Source organism: Canis lupus, chromosome 9, assembly GCF_048164855.1.
Source record: "Canis lupus baileyi chromosome 9, mCanLup2.hap1, whole genome shotgun sequence".
In the NCBI taxonomy this organism is placed as follows: domain Eukaryota; kingdom Metazoa; phylum Chordata; class Mammalia; order Carnivora; family Canidae; genus Canis; species Canis lupus.
Genome location: NC_132846.1, coordinates 44,943,938 through 44,954,942, shown reverse-complemented (window position 1 = coordinate 44,954,942; position 11,005 = coordinate 44,943,938).

Below are 11,005 nucleotides of genomic sequence, written 5' to 3'. Positions count from 1 at the left end.
CCACTCTCTGGGTGCCGAGGCGCAGGGGACACCTGCAGGCTGCGGGAGGCTGCAGATCAGCGAGGAGGTTGTCAGAGAACCACGTGAGAAAACCTCATAGGAGAAGCAGGTCTGCTGGTCAGCTTCAGCACCCCAGCTCCCAGCACAGGTGGGCACTTGGCAGATGCTCAGGGAACAGCTGTTGGATGAGAGAAGTCCCTTCTGGGTTGACATGTGTCCCCCAAATGATCCTCTCTAGTCCTAGTACCTGTGAGTGTGCCCTTATTTGGAAATAGGGTCTTTGCAGATGTCATCAGGTTAAGGATGAGGTCATGCTAGGTTGGGTAGATTTTAACCCGCATCCTGGTGTCCTCATATGCGAGGGAGGTGTAATCACAAGCGTACAGGGGAGACCTGGAAGATGGGGGGCAGGGGTTGGAGTGCTCTAGCCCCCAGCAAAGGGCAAGGATTGCTGGCAGCCACCAGAAGTAGGAGGAGGCAAGGAAAGGTTCCCCTCTGGAGCCGTCAGAGGAAGAATGGCCCTGCTGACACCTTGATTTTGAACTTCTAGCCTCCCAAACCCAGAGAGAAGAAATCTCTGTTGCTGTAGGCCACCCAGCTGCGAAAACCTGCTGCGGCAGCCCTAGGAAATGGATTCGTAACCCCCTGAGCCACCTTGCCCCCTGCTGCCCTAGGAGGCTGAAGCTCCCCCATCCCCCCCGCCCCAGCTGCAGGCGGGGCTCCCTCTTCCAGCCCTGCTCCCCGCACCCCAGGCGCGCCTGGGCCTCGGGTCTCCGACCCGCCGAGGACCCCCTCCCCGCCCACACTAGATGGCGCCAGCGGACTGAGCCACCGGCGCTCGCCCGCTGGGGCCACCCGGGCTCCGTGCGGATCTAGACGGGGCCACGGCGCCCAACCCCTTCAAGATCTATCCAGAGAAAGTGGCTTTTGCTCCGGATCCTCTCCCCTGCAAACTGCCCTGCCAACCCCGACTTCCCTTCCCGGAGTGGGAGTTTGAGGGGCCTGGCCGGGGCGGGGTCCCTCTGCCACCTGAGCTGGGGGTGCCCAGCGCTGGGAGCAAGCGCAGGCCCTGCCCTGCCCGTGAGCACAGGACGTGCAATCGTGACTTGGGGCGAGCGGGCCTGGGTGTCCTGAGTGTCCTGGGTGTGAGGGCAGCTACCTTAGCAGATCGGGGCTGTGGAGGGAAGACAGGGTGGCCATGCATTCCAGCTGCCCGGAATCTGTTTTCACCTCCCAGCTTGACATCTCCGAGGGCTACCGTCCATCAGACCCATCAGCTCCTTCTCCAGTCTTTCCGTCTCGGAGAACCCAGAATCTGAGAGCCATTTTTGAGACCTTCCTCTCTCTTTCCCCTCCCCGTGTCCTATCCATTGCCAAATACTGAAGAGCCTGCCTCCAGAGGACATCTGAGATTTGTCCAATTCTCCTGCCACCCTCTGGTCCAGGCCACCACGCTGCTCACCTGGACAAGCCAGTTGCTGCTCAGTGTGGTCTGTGGACCAGCAGCCTGGGTACCACCTGGGAACTTGTCAGAAATACAGGGTCTCAGGCCCCACCAGGTGCTATCTACTGGATAGATAGCCTCCCACGAGCTGAGGGAGTTCTCGGGGGCTCAGTGCTCACTCACCTGCTCCCACCGTCCTCCGTGCATTTGCAACAGAGTAAGAAGAACCTTTTGGAGACACAGATTATGTCAGTTCCCTGCTACGCTCCTTCGGTGGCTTCAGGGCTCTTAGGCGATGTACAAGGTCTTTATCATGGCCTAGGAGGGTTGCCCACCCGTGCAGCATGGTCTCACCCCACTCTTCTCTGCCTACTTCAGAGCCCCTGGCATGTGGGACCTTTCACATGGAACCCTCCTTGCCCAGCTATGGGTTACCCTGTGCCTTTTTGCATGTCAACCATCACTTCCTCAAGGAAGCTCGTCCTGACCCAGCTGATCAGACCAGTCCTCACAGTCAGGGACCATGGGGCTCTTGTGCCCCTCTGTATTCCTGGCGCCCAGCATGGAATTTGGCACATAGTAGGTGCTCAAGGCACATTTGTTGATTACTGATGTGTCAGAGCAGGCCCATTAGCATGTGAGTGTTTGTGTTTCTGAAAATACTGCGACTCCCCATCCCAGGAATATAAGAACCAGGCCAGCAAATCAGAGCCGGTAGAGCTATGGCTGTTGTGTCCCCAAGAAACCCAATCCTCACTCTGCACACTGTCCTGCCACTCTCGATTTGCCTTCTGCAGCCTCAGTGTTTAAGTTGCTCTGGGGGGGAGGGGGAGGGGGAGCCGGGTCACTGCTTGCCTGGCTCTGCCCTCACAGGCAGGCTGTCCTTTGCTCCTTCTACAACTTCCTTTGGGGACCAGCCACTTCTATTTTCACCCCAGAAGCAATTCCCTGGCTTTGCCCCCCCCCCCCCCCCCCCAAACAAGGGTGAGCCCCTTCCCTGGGTCCTGGGCCCTCAGTCCCACACTCTTTGACCTTCTGCACTAGCCCTGGCATGCTTTTTCCAATCAAAGCTTTCCTTCATTTCTGTTTCCCTCTTTTCTTCTCCTCACCATAGAGATGTACAGTCTTTTTGACCCTTTTGTCTGTTTCTCTTCTTCCTCTTCATACAGCCAGCCACAGAGTTCAGACCTCTTGACCTGAATGATCTCCCCAAACATGTGAGCAGTTTTCCCATTTCTTCCAAAATGACTCAAGGCCGCCTGTGCTTTGAATCATCCAAGGCCTGCTCCTTCCCCTCTCTCATCAGGATGCCTACAGTGGTCTCCTGCTTGGCTCTCACTCCAACCCACTGGCCACCAAGTTCTCTTCTAATGTATTATGTTCAAAGCACATCATTCGGTCTTCAAATCCTTCCAAAGCTCTGTGGAAGCACATCCCCAGTACAGCATTCAAAGTCCTGGTCCAGCTGGGCGCTGGCATTCCTCCCTAGCTGCTTCCCTCACTGGCTCCCTGCACACTGGACTCCTGTCCCTTGCCTAGGAAGGTCACCGTTGTCGGGGAGAGCCCTGGTCAGACACCCATTTGAGACTGGATGGACTAGGTTTCTAGGGCTGCTGTAACAACCACAGACCAGGCGGCTTAACCCACAAAAATGTATTTTTCACAGTTCTGGGGGCCCAAAGTCCCAGATCAGGATGCCAGCAGGGACTCTTCCATCTGAGGGCCGCAAGGGAAGATGTGTTCCAAGCCTGTCTCCTAAGCTCGTGGGTGGCCATCTTGTCCCTGTGTCTTCACATCATCTTTCCTCTGCATGTGTCTGTGCCCCAATTCCCTATTCTTACAAGGACATCAGTTATTTTGGATTAAGGCCCACCCTAATGACTTTAACTTAATTACCTCTTTTAAAACATTACCTCCAAATAGGGTTTCAACATATGCATTTTAGGGGGAAGACAATCCAATTTGAAACACCAAAGATCCCAAGAAATTATTTTTCTCAGGAAAGGAAGATGGAAATAACAGGCAATGTGTACTGTTTATTGTTCTTAAACATGGCACTGAAGGAGCTAGCTATGCGTTCCTTTCCAGAAGGCAGATTACTAATTTGGAACAAGAGAAAAGATCAGATAAATTTGCAAATTTTCTTGTGAATGTCCCTTCTGATGCTAGGTAACACACATTTTGCTTATTTTGCTTTTTTAGAAATAATTTATCAAACAGGTAATATATTCGCTTGCTTCAAAATTCAAAATTACAAAAGGTATAAAAGATGACTCTTCCTCCAGAGCGACTCTCCCTTCACAGAGGCACTGAATGCTGCCTGTATCAGGGGCGATCCTCTGTAGGATAGAAAAACATGCACTTGGACACATTTCTATCTCTTTCTCTTTTTTTCTGTCATTAAACTTTTGTTCAATAGGTCTCAAAATTCTGTGACAGATTTTTGGTCAAGTTGTTTCCATTAAAAAGTATTGATTTTAAAAACTAATAACTTAAAACTGCCACACTCACACACAAAACCAAATGGTCCACAAAACATTCTCCTTTCCTTCTGAAGGCTTTACAATGCCTTGTTATCATTAACCAATCTTTTACTGTTAAACTTAAATGGCCAATTGACACAAACAGTTCTGAGACCATTCTTCCATCACCAATTAAGACTGGGATGGCAGGTATTGGGGACAATATTCATTTAGCCTTCTGAGCTTTCCAGGCAGACTTGGTGACCTTGTCAGCTCCAGCTGCCTTCTCGTCCACTGCTTTGATGACACCCACAGCAACCATCTGTCTCATGTCACGAACAGCAAAACGGCTCAGAGGAGGATAGTCAGAGAAGCTCTCCACACCCTGAGGCTTGCCAGGAACCATATCAACAGTGGCAGCATCACCAGATTTCAAGAACTCAGAGCCATCTTCCAGCTTTTTTCCAGAACGACAATCTATCTTCTCTTTCAGCTCAGCAAACTTGCAAGCAATGTGAGCTGTGTGACAATCCAGCACAGGTGCATATCCAGCACTGGTTCAGCCTGGATGGTTCAGGATAATCACCTGAGCTGTGAAGCCAGCTGCTTCCATTGGTGGGTCATTTTTGCTGTCATCAGCCAATTGCCACAACGAACATCTTTGACAAATATATTCTTGACATCGAAGTCCACATTGTCCCCAGAAAGAGCCTCACTCAAAGCTTCATGGTGCATTTCAACAGACTTTACTTCAATTATAACATTGACTGGAGCAAAGGTGACTATCACGCCAGGTTTAAGAACACCAGTCTCCACTCGGCCCACAGGGACAGTATCAATACCACCAATTTTGTAGACATCCTGGAGAGGCAGACGCAAGGGCTTATCAGGTGGACGAGTTAGTGGCAGAATGGAATCCAGAGCTTCAAACAGTGTGGTTCCACTGGCATTCCCATCTTTTTTTTTAAATAATAAATTTATTTTTTATTGGTGTTCAATTTGCCAACATATAGAATAACACCCAGTGCTCATCCCGTCAAGTGCCCCCCTCAGTGCCCATCACCCATTCACCCCCACCCCCCTGGCATTCCCATCTTTACGGGTGACCTTCCATCCCTTGAACCAAGGCATGTTGGCACTTAGCTCCAGCATGTTGTCACCATTCCAACCAGAAATTGGCACAAATGCTACTGTGTTGGGGTCATAGCCAATTTTTGTAAAGTAGCTGCTGACTTCCTTAACGATTTCCTTGTATCTCTTCTGGCTGGAGGGTGGCTCAGTAGAATCCATTTTGTTAACACCAACAATTAGTTGTTTTACACCAGGTGTGTAAGCCAGAAGGGCATGCTCATGGATCTGCCCCTTCTTGCTTCAAATTCACCAACACCAGCAGTGACAATCAGGCCATCCTAGTCAGTCTGAGATGTGCCTGTAATCATGTTTTTGATAAAGTCTCTGTGTTCTGGGGCATCAATGATGGTCATATAATACTTGCTGTTCTCGAATTTCCACAGGGAGATATCAATAGTGATACATTCACATTCAGCTTTTGGCTTATCCAAAACCCAGGCAGACTTGAAAGAGCCCTTTCCCATCCCAGCAGGCTCTTTGTCATACTTTTTAATAGTTCTTTTGTTGATCCCACCACATTTGTAGATCAGATGACCAATAGTGGTAGATTTGCCCAAATCTACATGTCCAATGATGATGCTGTTGATGTGAGTCATTTCCTTTCCCATTTTGGTTTAGGTTTAGCAGTGGTTTTCATGACACCTGTGTTCTGGCGGCAAGCCCATTGTGAAAAAAGCTGTATCTCCTTTTTGTAAACAAATGATAGCATTCATGCACTTGTTCTGCACTTAGCTTTTTCCATACAACAATGTATTGTGTAGATTGGTCCAGAGCTATTTTATTCTCTTTTCTGTATCTATTTTGTGTTTGGATGTATCATATGTGTTTAATCCCATATTGGTGATTATTTAGGTTCTTTTCTAATTCTGGCTTTATTGGACACTTGGAATGAATAGCCTGTACGCGTAAGATATTTGATAAATGAGCAAGGATATCTGTAGAAAAAATTCCTGAAAATAGAATTTCTAGGTCAAAGGATGTATTATAACATTTTTATTAAAAAAAATTTTTTTTTAAGATTTTATTTATTTGAGAGAGGGAGAGTGATCCAGAGAGCACACAAGCCCGGGGAAGAGACAGATGGGGAGGGAGAAGCAGACTCTCTGCTGAGCAGGAAACCCAACAACTCGGTGCTCCATCCCAGGACCCTGGGATCATGACCGGAGCTGAAGGCAGATGCTTAACTGACTGAGCCACCCAGGCGCCCCTGTAATCTTTTTTAAAAGTAAATAATTTTATTTAGGAACAGTCACAGGGACACCTGGGTGGTTCAGCAGTTGAGTGTCACCTTTGGCCCAGGGCGTGATCCTGGAGTCTGGGGATGGAGTTCCACATGGGGCTTCCTGCATGGAGCCTGCTTCTCCCTCTGCCTATGTCTCTGCCTCTCTCTCTCTGTGTGTCTCTCATGAATAAATAAATAAAATCTTAAAAAAAAAAAAAAAGAAAGAGTCACAAATTTAGTTTCCTGAACCATCTGGAGTATGTTGTCCAATCTCCAAAGACTTTAACAGGTATTTCCTGCAAACAAGGACATCTCTTACATAACCACAATCCAAGCAACAAATTAAGAAATAAACGGGGGTGCCTTAGTACCATCCAATCTTCACACCCCATTGAAATTTTGCCAATAGTTCCAATAATATATTTTACCCAATTTAGAGTCCTGCTTTGCATTTCTTTTAATTCAAGTCTCTTTGGTGTCCTTCTGGGACAATTCCTCAATCTTTCCTTGACTTTCATGACCTTGACATTTTAAAGATTACAGGCTATTTCTTTTGTATCATTCAGTTTGGGTTGTCTCATTTTATTCATCTTTGGATTTACATTGCATTTCAGCGGGAACATCATGGAAATGATGCTGGCTTCTCTCATTGCATCCCATCAACACAGTGCATGATTTTGATTTGTCCCATTTGATTAAAGGAATGTCTACCAGACTTCCGTTTATCTATATGGACTCCTGGTCTCTTGTTTTATTAAAATTCATTATTTTTGCTATTTACTTGGATGCTAAAGTTGCTCCCGAAACTTCAAGGTGCAGAGGTGGGGGTGGGTGTTTGGGGCATACACTCATTATTCTCTGAGCACTTTCTTGCTCTCCACTACAATAAAATGCTGCATTGCGTGGTCTTCCTGCCTCAGCTCTGGAACCAGCCATTTCTCCAAGGACTCCTGGTTCCTTTTAGTGGAAGATAGTATTGAAAAACCAAGATCTGAACTCTAGGTGTGCTCACTGCTTTTGGGGGGCCACTGTTCCCAAGCTGTCTGGGTAGAGCTAGGGAATATCTGTGGGTGTGTGTACATGTGAACATGTCTGTATTATTTCTGCATCTGTTTAGTTTAAAAATCAGGAGTGCACACCAATACCTACAATTCCAATCTGACCCTGAGGATTGGTTATTTTTTTTTTTTTTCCCTTTCTGATATTGTAACTCTGCGGCACTGAATGGCTTTAGAACAGACTTGTTCAGCAAAAGGAGGGATCAGGAACTACACTGTAACTTCATGGTTGTTGCCAAATTGCCCTGCAAGGAGAGATGTACAATTTACACTCCCACTTGATATTTTTAAACTTTTTCTTTTGCCAGTATCATAGGTCGAAATGTTGTTTCTGATGTTTTAACATGTATTACTTTTATTATGATAGCTTGATCACTTTTGAATGTCTCTAATGACAAATAGAAAATACTTGACATGAGTGTGGTAGTTGGATGCAACTACTGTCCTTCAATCTCTGCCTTAAAGAAAAAAATTTTTAAAGGGGGAAAAAACCCCAAACCCAAAAAACCCCAAAACACCTCTTAACTTTGGAATTGCTACCTGGATGTTGCTGGTAGAAACTTGTTTACAAGCAGCAGGTCTCCCTCCAGTTGTTCATCCCAAAGAGCAAGTGAAGTGGCCCTGCGCTGGAGACTTGAATGGGTCCTGTGATTTCTGAAGATGCCCTCTGCTGGCAGGGGCCAGGAGCTGGTGGATTGCGACCAGAAAGTCCTCTATGCTTCGAGTTCTGTTTTTATGGGACAGGCACTTGAGTATGGGTCTGCTGAAATTTCTTTCTTGTAATTAAAATTAGGTTTAGTTAAAGTGGAAGAATGGTATTTCCTATTTTGGTAGCTCTTAAAACAACTATGTATTAGGTTGAAATTGCCCATATCTGACCTTTTTTTTTTTTTTATTAACCTGTAAAACTGGCAATTTTGGATGATTCAAATTTGTATATACTGGCACTTTTCTCCTATAGGTCTCTATGACCTAAAAAGTCTTCACAATTCCCACTCCACGGCTCCTTTTTCACTTACTTTCCTATCTATGGTATTGAAACACAATTCATTCTTTATGATGTAAAATAAATGGCACTTTCTCTGGGGAATCTTCACTCATCCCCTAAGAAATGAACTCTTGCTCCCTCTTCACTACTCAGACACTGTGCTGGTGCTGTTAGATATTTTTCTTTAAGTTTGGCCTTAAGGGGCATCTGGGTAGCTCAGTGGTTGAGTGTCTGCCTTTGGCTCAGGTAGTTATCCCAGGGTCCTGGGATTGAGTCCCGCATCGGGCTCCCTGCATGGAGCCTGTTTCTCCCTCTGCCAATGTCTCTGCCTCTGTGTCTTTCACGAATAAATGAATACAATCTTAAAAAAAAAAAAAAAAAGTTCTGACTTAACTTTTAGGTAGCTGTTTAATCTCTTTCTCCCTATTAGTCTGCACACTATTTGAGGACAAAGATTGAGTCTTATTCACCGTTGCACCCCTCAAATGCAGTATCAAGCTTTGTATAAAGTAGGTCTAGATCTTAAAAAAAAAAAAGTATATTGAATGAATGAACAAAATGAATGAACAAATAAATGCTTGGAGCAGGAATGGGGATGGCCTTCCATCCCATAGACAAAGGCATCAAAAGTCCCTATAAGTCTTTGGAACCCAGATGCTCAAGGGCTTCAGGAGCACTCCAGAAATCACAGCAGTCCTCATGCTTGTGTTGAGTCATAGCTCTTCCTTCACACTCCCTAAATTACCCCAGATGTTCAGTCCTGGCCCACAGGCTTAACCTGCAAACAGGCTGCCTTTGCTGGAGGCTGGGTTACTTGCTCCTCCAGGAAAGATGTGTATGGGGAAGTCCATACTTGCCAAACACTCTGCAGTGCCCTGCCAAGTTGAGAATCATCTACTACCCCAGGCTCAGGAATAGCTCAAGCTGCCCCAGATGGACTGCTCAGGACATTCCTATGTTGTGAAATTTTCTTTTCTGGGGGCATCATAGGAAATCTGAAATGCCAAATAGCTGTTCACCTCTTGGCATGGGATGGGGCAGTCCCTAAGCCCTAAGATGTTCCTCTAAGACCAGGGAGCTAGTGAAATATCTATGTATCTATCATGCATTATTTAATGTAAAGGGGAAATCACAGTTTTGACTTTTCATCTCAAATATGGACATCTTGTACATCAAACTTGCACAATTTTCAATATGTCTTGTTATAAAGAGTAGACTATGCGTACTTGCAAAATTCAACTTTAAGAATAATGACACAAGTGTGAATCAAAACAATACCATTTCCTTTCAACTGGCATATTTTTTTTAAAAATGGTAATTTTGAGAGCTACTGGGTGGCTTAGTTTGCGTAAACATCTGCCTCAGGCTCAGGTCATGATCCCAGGCTCCTGGGATTGAGCCTTCTCATCAGGCTCCCTGCTCAACGGGCAGGGTGCCTGCTTCTCCCTCTCCCTCTGCCTGCCACTCCCCCTGCTTATGCTGTCAAATAAATAAATAAAATCTTAAAAAAAGATAATTTCCCATGCTGGTGGGGCTGTGGGAAAACACACTGGCAATGAGAGTATGATTTGGAATAACTTTCTTGGTAGGTGATTTGAGATATAGTAAAAGTCACTAAAATATGTGTTTCTTTTGATCTAGCATTCCATTTCCAATAATTCATCCCAAGGAAATAATTTAAAATGCTATCAAACCCTTGGTTATAAGAATTACAAAAAAGCTGGCAATCTAAAGGTTCGGATTAACAACTATGCAACCATGAGGTAGGTCCATGTTTTATGAGATTGTAATAGATTGTAAAGTTTAAAAAGCCAAAATACTATTTATAAGTGATCTTTCTAAAGAGGAGACTATATTTAGGCAAAAAAGAAAAAAGAACATTCCAGTAGGAGGTGGCATTATGGAAGATTTGAGTTTCCTAAGTTTTCTGAAATGAGTATGTGTTAAGAGTATTTAAAAATATTTTTAAGTGGTCTGAGAAAGACCAACCTCAGAGATTACTACTTCTGCTGTTGTCTAGGGGTCTCCACTTTCCAATCTGGGAGGTAGGGGTTCAGCTACAGGGCAGGGAATTCCTTTCCTCTCCTCCCATCCACCCTTTGCCACCGCCACCGCCACCGGAGGCAAGCATTTCAAAGCCAGCCTTTGCCCTAGCAGCCCTGCACGTTTGGTAGGCAAGGTTCCTTTGTCTTCCCCTCATCTGTCTTCAAGAGAAAGGTAACAACCCCAGGGTTGACCCCATGCTGACAAGGCTCCCTTCCCCAGCATTCCTTACCTGATGGGACATGCTTCTGCTGGTTTCCAGTGACAAAGAAGACTTACCTGTCACAGAAATAAGCAGTCTTTCCTTTAGATATATACAAAGGATATATAATATATATAAGTAGTGTGTGCGTGTGTGTGTGTGTGTGTGTGTGTAGAAGCAACTACTGCTGCTTTGTGAACTTATTTCTTATCGTGGTCTGCATAGCTGAAATGCCTCCTCCCCCACACTATGCAGGGCACTTCCCATTCTTTGAGATGCAAGTTGTCTCTTACCCTAGTGAAACAGTGTGAACGGTGTGTTGGTGTGTTGTGTGTCATTTCCCTGCCATGAAATTAGTTTTTCCACTGTTTGGGACAGGCTGAAAGGCAGAAGGATGGCGATAAGGGCCTTGGGAAGCAGGCAGTGTCTGTTGGGGTGGGACCAGGACAGGGAGG